The sequence below is a fragment of the Quercus suber genome, unplaced genomic scaffold, assembly GCF_002906115.3.
Source record: "Quercus suber isolate HL8 unplaced genomic scaffold, Cork oak 2.0 scaffold_143, whole genome shotgun sequence".
Classification (NCBI taxonomy): Eukaryota; Viridiplantae; Streptophyta; class Magnoliopsida; order Fagales; family Fagaceae; genus Quercus; species Quercus suber.
In genome coordinates, this window is record NW_027069604.1 from 786,605 (window position 1) to 803,318 (window position 16,714).

The following is a 16,714-nucleotide window of genomic DNA, read 5'->3' on the forward strand; positions in this document are numbered from 1 at the left end:
AATTCGGTAAGAAAAAAATTAAAAAAAATAAAAAATAAATAAAAACCTTGAACTCCAAAAGGAAATTTGAATGTGATGGAATAAAAAAGCAATGATCAAGAATTAATGAATTTACGTGGCAAGGCCAAGTTTCTTGGCCTTGTAAGAAACTCCATTTCCATTATATCAAACCCCACTCACATCAAATTTCCCACTAATTTGCAAATCATAACAGAGTTCTAATCAAACATTAATCTATTAATATTCCACCATTTCCTACAAAAAAAATCATAAGAATTTTCTTTTCCTAGTAATTGCAATTGATGAAGAACCACAAACCCAAGCAAGTCCCACTACTTCCCAAACAAACCCTAACTTTCATTTCCAGAACAGAGAAGTATAGAAGCCCTAGCAATTCTAACTCTAACATAAGCTAGAATATGCATTACTAAAAGAAAACACACTAATTTGAGCACAAAATTAATCCTTAGGAGCTAGTGAACCTCATCTTCTAATCTGGTCTTGGAGGCCCACCACCTATGGCACATGGTGAACTAGAGCTTGGCTTGTTTTGACACATCAAAACTAACCAATTGGTGGTGCAAGCAAAGGTTGAGATCTCAGAGGGTGTGCGGAACGAGAGGATGCAAAGCTAGAGGTCCTCAGAGAAATCTGTGAAGGAAATGGAATCACCATATTATCAGTTTAGATCTTGAATGAAACATCATGGATAATTCCAAAACCTCTGTTGTAGATAAAACATATGTATCCGGTTATTTCAATTAACCCTAACATGTAACATATTATTGATATATATAGGAGTTTTTCCCTACCTTTATGCTCATAACACTCCCCCTCAATCTGGAGAGTATACATCATACAATCCAAACTTGTTACATAATAAACCCAAACGAGTTTTACATAAAGTTTTTGTAAACATATTAGAAATTTGCACTCTTGTAGAAACATATGGAGTAGCAATTGCACCATCTTCTACTTTCTCCCAAGTAATATGACAATCTACTTCTATATACTTGGTTCGCTCATAGAAAATAGATTTGGAAGTAATGTGAATTGCTGCTTGATTATCACAGTGCATAGTCATAGGCACCTTCACAACAAATTTTAATTCCTCAAGTAAATGGTTAATCCACATAAGCTCACATGATGAGTGTGTCATTGCTCTATTCTCAACCTCTGCACTAGATCTAGCAACAACAATTTGTTTCTTACTTTTCCAAGTAATCAAGTTTCCTCCTAAAAAGGTGCAATAATAGTAGTGAATTTTCTATTTGACAGTGATCCTGCCCAATCAGCACCAGTATAGGCTTCTACTTGTAGGTGACTGTTAGCTTTATTCAAAAGATCATAGTGTTAGGATTACTATAATCATTGTACATGTACTTTCTATAATTACCTTGTGTACTCTAATAGTTGCTGCCATAGTGTGATAGTTGTTGCCATAGGATTCTGTTGGAGTTAGTTACATTGATAGGTGATAGGAGTTAGTTAAGTTGGTTAGTGACAGCTGGTGATAGCTGGTGACAACTGTGAGTAGTTAGTTAGTTATAGAGGGTAGAGTTGAGAGGGTGGTATAAGAATAGCAACAACTTGTACAAAGATTTCAATCAAACATTTTGTCTCAACACTCTCTCTATGTTTCCATTCTTTCCTTCAATTCTTTTCCTGTTCTTAGGAGGCCTAGCTATCCGTGAAACTAGCTACAATCATCCAATTCTTCCTGTTCTTTACACTTAGCATGTAGATGTTTTTTTTAGATACCTAACAATTTGAATAACTAGCTCCCAATGTGGAAGGCGAGGATCTTTCATATATTGGCTCAAAACAGTTACTACAAATGATATATCTAGGTGAGTAATTATGAGATAATTTAGTTTACCAACTAGACAACAATATCTCTCAAGATTAAATAACAGGTCCTCGTGATCTTTATACAATTTGACATTAGGATCCATAATAGTCTCCACTGGTTTAAATCCTAACAAGCCATTTTCTTCTAAAATATCCAACATATACTTTCTTTGTGATAAACTAATGCCTTCTTTAGATCGTGATATCTCAATACCCAAGAAATGACGAAGTTTACCCAAATCCTTAGTTTGAAAGGAGTTTTGAAGGTATCGCTTCAAATCATAATCATCAATATTCATCTTGTCATCATCAATGATTATATTATCATTCACATATACTATCAACAAAATCTTTCCTCTTACAGAGGTATGAGAAAACACAGAATGATTAGAGTGGCAACATTGCAATCCAAACTTTAACATTGCTCCACTGAATTTACCAAACCAAGTTTTGGGAGATTGTTTAAGACCATAGATGGCCTTAGGAAATCTATACACTTTTCCAGACTTCCCCTGAGCAACAAACCCAGGTGGTTGCTCCATAAACACCTCTTCCTTCAAATTGTTATTCAAGAAGGTATTTTTAATATCTAGTTGAAATAGTGGCCAACCCAAATTAGCAGCCAAGGAGATCAAAATCCGAACAAAAGAAATTTTAGCAACAGGAGAGAATGTCTTTATATAGCCAACACCGTATGTTTGGGTATGCCCTTTGGCAACCAAGCAAGCCTTCAAATGCTCAATAAAACCACCAGGCAAGTAATTCATAGTTTATACCCAATGACAACCAACAATAGTTTTCCTTGAAGGACAAGTAAAAAAATAACTAAAGACCAAGTTGTATTGTCAGACTTCCAACCAAGGATGTGGTAAAAGCATGGAGAGATGAAGACAAATGACCATAAGAGAGAAACTGAGAGATAGGATGAGAGGTACAAGAACACTTACCTTTGCGCAAAAGAATTGGAAGAGACGTAGGATCAAGATGTGGATAACTAGGCAGGGAAGACATCTCTATTGGAGGTTTCTGCCAATGACGATACACCTAGAGTGATTTTTGAGGAGATTTAGTAGGAGGCACAGGTGATAAGCAAGGAAGACAAGGAGGAGAATTGCACCTACTAGCTGAAGGAGAGAAATAGGATTGAGACTCATCAAATGTGACATCAGCACTAATCATACGACAATGAAGAGTAGGTGAGTAACATCGATATCCTGTCTGAGTACGAGAAGACCCAAGAAAAATAGATTTAATGGATCTAGATCAAGTTTATCACTCATTGGACCTAAGATATGAACATAGCACATACAACCAAAGATTTTAGGAGGTAGATGAAACAAAGGTACATCAAGAGAGAGAACACACAATATAAGGGATATGAGCACCTAGAACAGTCAATGTTATGTGATTAATTAGGTGACAGGCAGTAAGAATAGCATCATTCCAATATGATTTGGGAACATGCATAGGAAACATTAAGGCACGAGTGAAACAAATGACGGATTTTGCATTTAACAACACCATTTTGTTGTAGGGTATTGGGGCATGAAGATTAGTGAATTATACCATGATCATCAAAAAATTGTAACAAAGATGTATGAAAATATACATGAGCATTATCAAATTCGAAAAATATGAAGTGAAGCATTAAATTGAGTCTTTATTTCCATAAAAATGATTTGAAAATTGACTACAATTCAGACCTTTCTTTCATAAGATAAAGATTGGTGACTCTAGAATAATCATCAACAAAGATGACAAAATATCTAAATCCCAACAATGAGGGAGTGTTTGTTGGACCCCAAATATCATAATGAAATAAATGAAAAGGACTACTAACACAATTCTCATGCTTAGAGACAAAAGGCACCCTATGGTGTTAGCCCAATTTACATGATCCACATTTTAAGGACTTTATTTGATGACACAACGGGACTAACAACTTTAAATTATGGACGGATGGATGACCAAGGTGAGATAGACAAATGAGAACCCACTAAACTAGAAGAACCATGCTAATCTAGGTAGTAATGTCCACTGGCTTCATGCCCTCCACCAAGAATCTTCCTTGTCTTGAGATCCTAAAAGAATGAGTGGATAAAAAAATGGCAGCGCAATTCAAAAGTTTAGTAAGCTTACTAATTGATGAAAGATTAAAGGGAAAATTAGGAATATATAAGACACAAGAGAGAGAAAGATTAGGACTGAGATTGGTAGTGCCCAAACTAGAAATTGTAATGGCTAAGCCATCTACCAATGTAATATTGGGAAGACTATTAAAATGCCCAAGGTTAGAGAGTAAACTTGAGATATCTGTCATATGATCAGTAGCACCTGAGTCAATGACCCAAGGGTCTTGAGTGGCAAGACAAGCATTGGAAGTACCTTGTTGAGCCAAAGTAGCTATAGAACCAAACCCATCAAAGTTAGAATGCAAAGACATGAGGTGATTGTAATCTTCCTCAAGAATAAAGACTACATTGGATGTTGGTGGAAGTGACTGTGAAGGCAGTTCTTCAACTTGAAAACTAGCTTGGTGAGCAAAGGGTTTACCATACAACACTTAATATAAGTCTACAGTATGATTCTCACCATGAAAATAAGTGCACTTACGAAGGCCATGTCCTCTACCTTGACCCCCTTGTTCACTGCCACAACCCCCTTGGTCACGACCTCTACCTCCACCTCCACAACCACCTCTATTACTCCCCATATAAGTGGTAAAGACAGATTTATCAACAGAAGGTAATGCATTAGTACTTGAGGAGGGGAATGAGGAAGTACTAGAGTAAGATAATGTGGCATGTCTAAGTCTACCAGAACTTCACTTGATAAGGGAGGTTTGGACTAGCTAAAATTTGTGATTTCACCGGATTCAAAATTTTAGGTAATCCAAAGAGGAAGCAAGCAACATTCATAGAATCTTGGTTTTTTTTCATAATTTTAACATCAGAAGAGATGGACTGATAAATATTTGAGCTCTTCACATATATCCTTAAACTTGTTTCAATAGTCTTCCAAAGACAAATCACTAAAGACTCAAGGAAAAATAATTTTGATGAAGATCATAAATCTGCTTCAAATTTTAAACACTAGAGTAAAGTTCCATGGCCTGTTCCCAAACAAGTTTAGCAGTTGGTAAGAAAACCAAACTAGAACTAATCTTAGACTCTATGCTACTCCATAAACAACTCCTAATTTGCGCATCTTTTACTCTCTAATCAGCATATTTAGAGTCTCTAGACACAAGAGGTTCATGAATCACATAATCAAATTTGTTTCTACCAAGAAGAAACACTTTGATGGCTTGAGCCCATTGTGCATAATTACCCCCATCAAGGTGAATGGGGATAATTGAAAGCATATCAGGAGATAACATAAAATGAGGTTGAACTCCACCTTTCAAATCCGTAACAAAAGAAACTTATTTTAAAGAACCAACTAACAGTGAACAAATGGACTCGTGGAGAGCAACTAAACCAAAGAATCAACAATAAAACTAAAAAAACTCAACCATCAACACTCAACAATCCCAACAACCATCAAGGGAACTAAGAACAACCAACAATAATATCATCCACCGAAAATAGCCAACAACCAACGACCATAACTATCAATAGCAGCCTGAGAAAAAAAAAATTATAAACTCATAATAGGCAGTAAATAGATGCACCAGAGGAAAAAAAATGAAACCCTAGATTGACAAATTCAGCGGCGAAGCGAGGATAGAAGTGACGACTAGTGGCTAGTACCTGTTGATGGTGGGACGCAACCCTTCTACGGAGGAGAATAGGGGCTTGTTCTTGTCGCCGGTGTCAATGCCTCGTGGCGGTTCAACCACCCATCGCAACGATGCTCGCGCGCACCTGGAGCGTACATGCCCGAGAGCTCAGGTGTTGTTAAGAAGGGTAGTACCTCTCATGTGTGACTGGAAAGATGAGTCAATTTTAATGGATTTACCAATGGTAAGTAAAGTTGCCACCAATCATTAGGTTTTTCTAAAGTGTGATTGGTCACCCGACTCTATTTGATTTTATTACCAATCCTAAGCTAAGAAAAAAGTCATTTTTCCTAAACTAATATGTTATTTTAATACTATATATAAGTTGTGGGTTTGTTATTTTAATTTTTTAAATATAAGATGTGATAATTAAACTCACATTTTTTTATTTAAAAAAATTATTTATTTAAAACTAAATATTCTTAGTTTTAAACATATTACATATTCTATTATTTATATTTTTATAATTTAAAATTATTAATTAATTAATTAATTATGACATCATCGATTTGACCATTGGTCCAACCAGGGTCCAACCATAAAACTGGGAACCATTACCTTTTTTAGTTGTTTGACCGGTTCAGTTTTTAAACCCATGATAAAACATGTTAAAATTGGGATCCTACATAGAAGGATGGAATCCTAAAATGGGATGAGAATTCTAATATTCTATATTTCATAAAATAAATAAGGTTAAAATTTACTAGTAATAATGATGTATACTTTAATACTAGAGAATTATAAAAACTATTCATCAAAAATTGTTTAGAGGAGTAAAATTAATGCACTAGTAAGAAATCGTGAGTTGAATTTAGTTGAGGGAGTTCAAAAAATAAAAAGTAGAAGAGTACCCAAAATAATAATAATAGAAATAATAAAAAAAATAACTTATATCAATTAAGAGAGTAATCACTACAAGAAAAAGAGCCTATGGCCGCGGCTTAAAAACGCTTGCCATAGGTCAAAAAAACGTGGCCATAGCCCCATTTGGCCTATAGCCACAGTTTTTTAGGCTGCATTTTTGAATATAGCCTAAAACCCGTGACTACAGCCCTCAGAGGGTATGTGGCCGCGTTTTAAGCGCAACCTAAGCTCCGGTCCTTAGGCCGCGTTTTCACCGCGGCTGTAGAACGAGACGTACAGCCGCAGTTAAAACACGGCCTAAGGTCTGGAGCTTGGGCCGCGGTTTAAGCGCGGCCTAAGGATCGGAGCTTAGGCCACGTTTTACGCGCGGCTGTAGAACGATACGTACAGTCGCGTTTTAGATCTGATCTTTAGGCCGCGTTTTAACCGCGGCCTAAGATGTAGTCTTTAGGCTGGGCTTAAAACGCGGCCTAAAGATTGGTACTTAGGCCACGCTTGAAGGCCCACCCCGACGTGTACTAACTATATTTCAGCCACGTTTTTAAACGCGACTAATCCCAAAAAAAAAAAAAACTTTTTGTCTAGGCTAGATGACGAATGCAAATACAAAAACGCAACTATAAGTTTGTCAAATGCTACTAAAAAAACCTGTCACACACACAATTCTAACTTGTTATTCTAGCAAAATTCAAAAATTTTCTCAAACTTGTCACAATTCCAATTATCAATACAATTTTAATTCCAATTCCAATTCCAATTACAATTTTGTAGTTCAATACAACAACAAAATAGGCATCAAGTTCAATACAACACATCACTATTTCTAACTTCCTATAGCTATCTTGAATGCTTCTAGGGTGCCTTTGTCTACATGTGGGGCACTGCATAAAACACAACAGTCAATTACCAAAAAGCACAAAGTTGGCAATTACCACTCTAAGAATTGATAAACTTTTGGTTCAGAATGATGATAGTCTCACCCTTAGCAATTACCACTGTGAACTCAACAAAAGCAATACGAGTTGAATGATGATAGTCTCTTGGGAGCCTCGGCATCAGAATTACAATAGATAGTTCTTGAGCACACCAGGAAGCCACAAAGCATAAAAGAAATATATAATTAGAACTAGAAATGGCCAGTTTCTAAAACTAAGAATAATTCAAAAAATGATGCATGTGATCAAAATGAGCAAACTTGTATCCTACTTGGTTCCTGAGAAAATGTCTACAAAAGAAAAAATATTAAATTTCTTACAGCTCTATGTGTTACACTAACACAGCACAACACCCTCAAACTTCCACTACCACATAATTGAGTTTTTCCATAGTTCAGAAACCAAAACGTATGAAAATAAAAAAACACATACTTTTGGTAAAACAATAGTCAAAACGTTATTATCACTACTTATAATTCATTTTCTCAGCAACCAAACAACCTCTAAAAAGACAATAAAAACAAAAATACATACCCCACCATTGTAAGCATATCCAACCCCACCAGCACCAAAGTATCCATGATTGTTAGCAACAGAAGGAGGCACAAATTCCTCAGCCAAAGTATTCAACTTAGACAACAATTCCTTCAAATCCCTCATATCACTCATACCCACCAACCCATTAGCCATCATACCCACCATCAGAACCAACACCAATGATACTACATTAGTAGTATTCTCAAAATTTTGACTAGCATTCTCAGCAACCGCCATGATCATCCCCCACACTTTGTATCAAAATCTGTTCTTCTTATCTTTTTCAGATTTCTCTATAATAATTATGTATATAACTGATCAGAGGACATAACCCAAAAAAAAAAAAACGTCAAAGACACAATTTTTTTATCAAAAACCATCAGAATATATAGCTCATGAAATAATACATACTTGGCTTCTCTACAGCATTTCCATTGTAATAAGACCAAACCCACCTCAGGATCGTTTAGCTCAACTTTTCTCTTTTTCTTTTTCTTCTTTATATATATTATATATACATAAAAATCTTTGTTTTACTGAGGATGTTTCTACAGAAAGAGATGAAATGAGTTAAGTTAGCATGATTGCCATAAAACTACCTCAACAATGTTAACATCATATAAAATTTGAAAATTGAGTAGATGGGCTCTGTAGAGCCAGTTTAGCAATTGGGTACCAAAAAATACACTATAATCTCATGGGAATTGATTTTGTCACATTCAATTAGTTGGTACATAGGGAGGCAAAACATTTCCTCGTAGACATACCTGTCAATACATATGTGGAAGAGTCATCTAACGAAGACATTGTGATGGATCGCTACCCTAAATATATTAAACACATCGTATTAGTAGTACATAATAATGAGGAGCAATTAACACGCAATTTTCAGTAAATTAATTACAACATTGAAAGTACTTGAGGTAGTGAAAGAGTATTTAGAAATGGCTGCAATTAGGCTAAGATGTTTCTCTGAGCGTCGGCTATTGCTTCAGTGACTTCCTCCTTATGCCGCGCATGTAATTCGGCGATTTCCTCCTTATGCTTTGCATGCATGTCGGCTATTTGCTCCTAATGCCTCTGCTCTGCCTGGGCAAGTTCGTCCCTCAACGAATTTTCCAAGTTAGTCATCCGCTGGGCCGTTTCACTGGACGATGGTGGAGTCGATATATAACATGGAAGGCTGGACCCACTTCTTCCTGATGGGTTGGTCCAAAACCGACCTATCGTACATGTCCACAATGTTCTTTCCCCATCACTTGTGCAAACGTATCAGTTTTTGACCATAAAATTCCTTGGTGACAGTCTCCTTGTAGTGAGACCCCATTGTTTAAGATTGCAATCATTTTGTTCTGTTTTCATACAAGAAGCAAAATAACATATTACTCACTACAAACAATTCACGCACAAAATACGAAAGAAATAGGGTACGATAAGGCTTACAATCTTATCTTCCACATTGGTACTAATAGGAGTCCCATCTTTCTTGGAGTATACTTTTCGTGAAAACAACTACACACTCCACTGCTTGCCCACTTTCTTTTGCCTACATCATACTCAACAGTCTCATTACAATAACGAAAATTTATATTCGTGATATGAAGCGGCAATTGACAACCAAAACATAGCAAATGAAATTTGGGACATAACATGCAATATAATGTATAAAAAAATTTAAAGCCGTAGATGATTACGTTCAAAAAGACATGTGAGTTGTTTTCTTTATGTGAATGCTTAGTATCAACTGGTTTTTGGTCCCAAAGTTCTATATATTGGCTAGCTACTACCCCAACCCAATTTCCTTCACACAACTTACAAACATTTCCTCTTTCTCACTTGTCTTTGCTGTCACAACGTCAAAACTATGAATAAGAGAATGAAGACAAATGAAATGTTCCTATCAATTTATGCATTTCTTACCATATTGTCAGCAATTTGGGCAAAACTTATAGGCCCTGACCTTGCTATGTCCTTCTGCCATGAACGACTTTTCTTGTTCTTATTAACTAATGTCTACAAACACATTCCCACCAACAAATTAAAACGAAGAAATTAGTTACATAAACTGTACTCGGTAAATTCAAATACCCCATCATATTTATATTATAAATAAAAGATAATAGAGCAAGAAAATAGTTGAACCTCTGTATCTGGATGAAACCAATAGTCAACTAGATCTGCATACTGCTGCTTTTCAGCCTATCCTGGTATTTTTGCAAGGACTTCTTCTTTGGACGCATCTTTTGGGTAGCATTTCTTTTTCAACTTGGTACGTCGGTTCCTCCTCAGTTCCCCTAGTAGGTGCATTGCCCACGCCATTTGATTAGCTGGGTGGAGAATTTCTGGGTTAATGATCCACTTTTTTTGAAATGCAAAAAATGAGTTAGCATAGTGCAATAGTCCACCCTACTGAACATGCCATTTAGCACACATTTGGTTGTACATAACAATTAAAAGTAGCGTAATATAGCTATAGATTGAACAAGTCTGAATTTGTAAGCAAAATGAATTGGATGGTTAACTTTCATTTAATTAAACAAAAACCTAAAGACTTCTCCTACTTCCTGTTTCCTAATGATATCCACTAGAAGGTGCTCTGTGACATAAATCTCATTGGTATGAATTCTTTGTTCTTATATAAAGTTGAGTCTTATACTTCATAAATGATTTATGCTAAGTCAAAGAATCCATCTTCTATTGCATGTGTCACCATCAGAGTAAGACCAACCATGCTTGTTTTTCACATGGATTTCCCACATTGGTCCAAACCGTGAACATGCATGGCAATAAATGATGACAAGCATCTTTTTTTCACTGACAAAAAAATCATCTATGTTCTTTCTCCTTCACTTTCACTTTTATGTCTCCAATGACATTTCACTCTAAAACAAATGATGGTTTTCCTTCCCAATATTTGCTCCTATCTCTTCTCTTCATTCTTAAATTATATGTAAGGAAAAGAAAAACAAAATGAATAGGAAAAAAAAATTCACATTGTAAGATAATTTTTTTTTTTTACGAAAACATTGTACGAGAATCTTAATGGAACTGTTGCTAGGAAAAGTATATGATACCTTTAACGCTATGACAATTCAAAGGCCCACTTATCTTGTTGAATCATTCACCTTAAGTATAAATGAAGTATGAGGCTATGAAATGTATATATATCGGCATGTTTCATAGTGCATTGAGCATATTCGGGCATATATATATGGATTAGCTAACTCACAAATATTTCAATGATAAAGACAAACAAAGTATGCTAATACCTGAATCTCAACCCAGGCATCTTCTTTGTGGTGAGGAGGGACATGCGTCCAATTCAAAGGCATTAGTGGGCAGTAGGCGGGGCAGATGCAAAAAGTGCCCAACCACCTTATGAATGTCTGTCCACTCTCCCCAAGCGATTGGCCGGTTACATTTAACGGCAACTCAATTTTCTTATCCGGTGGAAGCGTCCATATTTTTCGCATTAGCATTGCCCCACGCTTTTTAGTCCCATTATTGGATTCGGGGGTTTCTTGACCCAACTCTTCTGCACGCACATTACTGGTTTCTTGGGTTTGTTGAACCAAATCTTCTGCATATAGTAAACTGCCATTAGAAATGAAATTTCAAAGTTCACAATTAGACAGAAGTTACTGTATATAGCTCAAGTGCACACTCTTAACATGATAGTGATGTTCGTCAATCATGGCATTATTATACTTGCTTTTTAGCTTTACTTTTTCTCCCATTTGTTTTCTTAATTTACTTATTACTCAGGACAATAAGTGAATTAAGTCATTCATATTTTCATGAAATTAAAAGAAGCAATGGGCAGTCTTGCATTGTTATGTCAAGAACATAATAAAAAGCATGTTTCAAAGCAGCTAAGTATACTGATTTTAAAATCAAGCTAATAAGAGAAAGGGAGAAGAGTATCTCTTTTTTTTTTTCCTTTTTTTTCATTTTCTAAGCAGCTAAGATAATAAAAATTGAAATTACTCACGAGTAATTTATAGATGCATCTATAAATTATTCAATGACGATAAAGTTTTTGACATAAATGAACAATGGTAATAATTGAGTAAAATTTCCTAACTAAAAATTCAAAATGTCCGTAGACACACATACGTTATTTTAATATTTATTACTTTTTCATATTATTTCTAAAGTAGCCTAAGACTTCACACATAGACATCTTTTTCAGTTCTTATATGGCTACAACAACTCAAAACAATGTTATGAAATTATGGTTCTAAATTTGTCATACCGTACAAATTAAAATGCATTATATGCTATCCTTAGCCCAAATTAAATGCATTACATGCTATCCTTATCTACGTTTTCCACAGATGAAACTCTATTAAAGTTTCAAGTAGCTCACACAAATCTATAATTTAAAGCCTACTTTCATTACATACAATTGTTAGTTTAAATTACAAATTACATCATCTAAGTTTGTCATAAGTTCAATTCAGTCTTCTAATTTCTACAATCTTTTGAAGTTAATACGATAAATTTTACGTGTATTCTATGTAATGCTTTTATTCAGTTTGTCACAATCACATGGTATCATTAGGCGTCCTTCAAGAGTATTATTTTGAAAATGCAAAAATTCTAAATTTATATCATTTTCGAACACTTGACACCTAATTCTATGAAGAGAAATGGACGAAATGACCACACTTAAAAGATTGATTGAAAGCTCCATGTCGTATTTATTCTCAAACGTTACATTTCAAGACATGTCAACTACCTAGAGAAGGGGGTTGGGTCTCATCATCATCACTTGCATCCCCTATTGCTTGGTCAGCCGCAAGGGCAGCCCTTAGCTCTTCTTGCATGCTCTGTGGTGAACGTGACGATCCCCCACCAACATCAACAACCATCAATGGAAATTCCCTTTGCATTCTTGCAGCCAACAACAGAAAAATTATGCATCCAGTAGTAAATATCAAACGTTACATTAACAATGAACGTGTAAACTACCTGGGGATGTTGTACCAACATCACGAGCATCCGCTCTTGCTTGCGGAGTAGTATAGGTAGCTTCCAAGTTCTCCTCATGCCTCTGTCGTGAATGTGAGGGTCCTTCGCCAACGTGTACAAGCAGCAATCGACGTTTCTTCCCCATTCCTACGTCCACAAACTTTACCACACAGAAAAAATGTTAATTATAGACAACATAAAAACTTGCATACAATGTAAGTGAAAAAGACAAAGTACAATAACTCATTTTCACATCTAACACTATATACAAGCATATATCAAAGTTTAAGAGCTTCTGTTAGCCAAACACCACAACAACAACAAACTGAAACCCTAACACCAGACGAACTTATATCCAAGTTGACAAGAAATGAATTTGAAATCCAATAGGTAGCAAAGTTTATAAGGAATTGAATGCATAATAAGTACAAATTATTTAGTAATAACAATATTAAAAGGAATTAACAAATTCATCAAATACTACACAGAGGCATTCCAACTAATTCATAAATGGATACATCAGTAAACGAGTACACTACTCCTCGTCGGTGTACTCGTCCTCGTTGTCATCTTCATTGTCGAACTCATCGTCAATAAACTCAAAATTGTCTAAGTTGTGTACTTCATGAAGATCTCTTTCAGCAATAATAGAGACATCAATTGTCATTCCCTCTACATCATCCCGAGTCCAACCGAGGTTCTCACTCAACCTCATTAGTGCTTATATTGTACGGAACATTCTCAGAAAAACTATATGTGTCATCCTCATCACATTGGGCACTAATGCCAGCATCGAACACATCGCTAGATTTAGTTTTAACAACAACATACCAATCCTTCTGCCTTTTATCTTCCACATAAAAAACTTGCGTAGCTTGAGATGCCAACACATATGGTTCATCCGAAATTTTATCCCTACCATGTATAAAGTGTGTAAAGTTCACCATAGGAAACCCAAATTCATCAATCCTATATCCTCTCCTATTTTGGTCATCAACCCATTTACACTTGAATAACACATGTTTGATATTGTCAGAATAGTTCAACTTGATTATATCACTTAAAACACCATAGAACGTAATGCCACCATTAGTGGTGATACTAACTCCACTATTTTGCGTTTTCTTGTTTGACTCATCATTTACACTCCTAAACTTTAAGCCATTAATGACATAATGCTTGAACCGCTTTACATAAATATATGGCTATTTGGACAATGCAACAAGGGCATCACTAACTCCCTCCCTTTCCCTATCAGCAATAGTCAACGACCTCACCTAACGTATCCAAACATAATTATTCACATCAGTACAAGTAATCATAGTTAGGACAATGTTACAAGTTTAAGAAGCTGAAAATGTCATACGTACGTGACCCCTAAACCAACTACAAAACTTCTCCATGTGGTGCTCATATATAATGGCCTTGGAAACATTATGATTATGGCCTTTTCGGAGTTCATCCTCTATCAATCTTTTGTGCATCCTGTGCATGCAATTGTATTAGGGTTAATAGAACTAACATACATTGAATTGATGTGCAATCATATTTGTATACATAGTACTTACTCACGAAAGTGGTTGATGTTTTCAGAATTGAATAAAATGTAGCGATGGGCTTGGGTCCACTCTCTATTGTTTAGTGCCACGATCGAAACCACCCCTATTGAGTCCTTAATCGTCCTGGTGGGTCGATTGAATATAGTTTCAACTCCTTCCATATACCGTGAACAAAATGTTAAGCACTCTTCGATTATGTATCCTTCAGCAATAGACCCTTCTGGAGCAGCTCTATTTCGTACGTAAGACTTAAGGCGTGAAAGGTACCTATAGAGGAATGATAAGATTAATGATTGGCAATAGTAATTGGAACGTGCACATGAAGCTCATAGTTGAGCAATAATATTACACACATCTTTCCTCTCAATGGGATACATCCAACGGTAGTGCACTGGACCACCAATCTTGGCTTCAGCAGCTAAGTGCATGACCAAAGGTACCATCACTGTAAAGAAGGATGGCGGAAATATCTTTTCCAATTCACACAATGTAACTGCAATGTCTACCTCAACAGTCGCAATATCTGAAACCTTAAGAGTTTTGGAACAAATTTCTCTAAAGAAGCAAGCTAACTTTATCAAAGGCCTAGTAACATGAGAGGGCAAAGACCCACGTAAGGCTATGGGAAAAAGTTGCTGCATCAAGATGTGATTATCATGACTCTTCAAACCAGAAATCTTGTGTTCTTTCATGTTCACACGATGTGAGATATTGGAAGCGTACCCATCAAGCACTGTTACGTCCTTCAAAACTTGCAAGAAACTATCTTTCTCCGATGAAGTCATATGAAAACAAGCAGGCGGTATGGTATACTTATCAACACTTTTTTGTTGTAGGTGGAGTTCACTCCTTATCCCCATGTCTGCCAAGTCAAGGCGCGCCTTGTAATTATCCTTTGTTTGGTCTTTCAAGTTCAGCACTGTGCTGAGTATATTATCCATCACATTCTTCTCTATATGCATCACATCAAGATTGTGTCGCAACTTGTGATCCTCCTAATAAGGCAAGGTGAAAAAGATGCTCCTCTTCCTCCAACCACTCTCGTATGCCTCCCCTTTCTTTCTTTTATTGTAAGCAAGTTGACAATTCCTTCCCAAACAACGTGCAAGTAAATGTTCAGTTTCCAGAATAATATATGACACGACCGGTGATTCAGGAGCCGATCATGTATCATTAGATCCATCAAATAACATACCTTCTTTCCGGAAATCGTGGTCAACATCCAACCACCGTCTATATCCCATGTAATAGAATTTGCGACCATTTTTCAAATATCGAGAATCGGTCTCCACAGCATAAGAAGGACAAGCCAACCCACCTTTGGTACTCCAACCTAACAAATCTGCGTATGCAGGAAAATCATTTACGGTCCACATCAATGTTGCACGCAATTGGAATATTTCTTTTGAAGATGCATCGTACGCTTGTACGCCAACATCCCATAACTCCCTTAGTTCGTCTACTAACGGTTGCAAGTACACATTTATAGCAATCCCTAACAAGGTAGGACCAGGAATAACTAATGATAGAATCAAAGATGACTGTTTCATGCACAGCCAAGGGGGGGGAGATTGTAGGGGACCAACATGACAGGCCACGTACTGTGACTAGAACTCATAATTCCGAAAGGGTTAAAACCATCCGCAGCTAATCCAAGTCTGACATTACGAGGGTCAGACGAGAACTCTAAATACTTACTATCAAACGTTTTCCATGCATCTGAGTCAGCAGGATGCCGCATAACCCCATCATCAGTACGACTATTAACATGCCATTTCATAGAAGTAGCCAAATCAGTTGAAAGAAATAATCGCTGCAATCTTGGCTTTAAAGGGAACCACCGTAAGATCTTTGCAGCTTTCTTCTTCCCCTTACTGGATGAAGCATTTTTACTAGCAACAGATGTCTCATTTGTTTTCCACCTTGATTCTTTACAATAAGGACATGAGTCGAGGTTAACATTTTCCTTCCAAAACAGCATACAGTCATTGGGACAAGCATGGATCTTCTCATAACCCAAACCCAAATCCCGGACTATCTTCTTAGCCTCATAATGGTCCTTTGGCAACTTAGCATATGAAGGAAGCATATCCATCAGAACTTGAAGCAACATAGTAAATCACTTGTTCGTCCAACCACACAAAGTCTTCAACTAGAACAGCACGACAATGGCTAAAAAAATGCTAAATTTCTTACAACCTTCATATAAAGGT

The 16,714-nt window shown here is 36.3% G+C and overlaps 2 long non-coding RNA genes across 2 annotated transcripts; both read right to left on the reverse strand.

Annotated features, from left to right (window-relative positions):
- Nucleotides 1–7,239: 7,239 nt before the first annotated feature.
- Nucleotides 7,240–8,477, reverse strand: LOC136068948 (uncharacterized). Its single transcript, XR_010630247.1, has 4 exons — nt 8,380–8,477; nt 7,966–8,282; nt 7,477–7,572; nt 7,240–7,377 (listed from the first exon to the last, which is right to left on the reverse strand). It is a non-coding gene; the product is annotated as an uncharacterized LOC136068948 (long non-coding RNA).
- Nucleotides 8,478–11,510: 3,033 nt separating this feature from the next.
- On the reverse strand, nt 11,511–16,573 carry LOC136061217 (uncharacterized). Its single transcript, XR_010630248.1, has 3 exons — nt 14,511–16,573; nt 12,710–13,102; nt 11,511–11,548 (listed from the first exon to the last, which is right to left on the reverse strand). It is a non-coding gene; the product is annotated as an uncharacterized LOC136061217 (long non-coding RNA).
- Nucleotides 16,574–16,714: the final 141 nt, after the last annotated feature.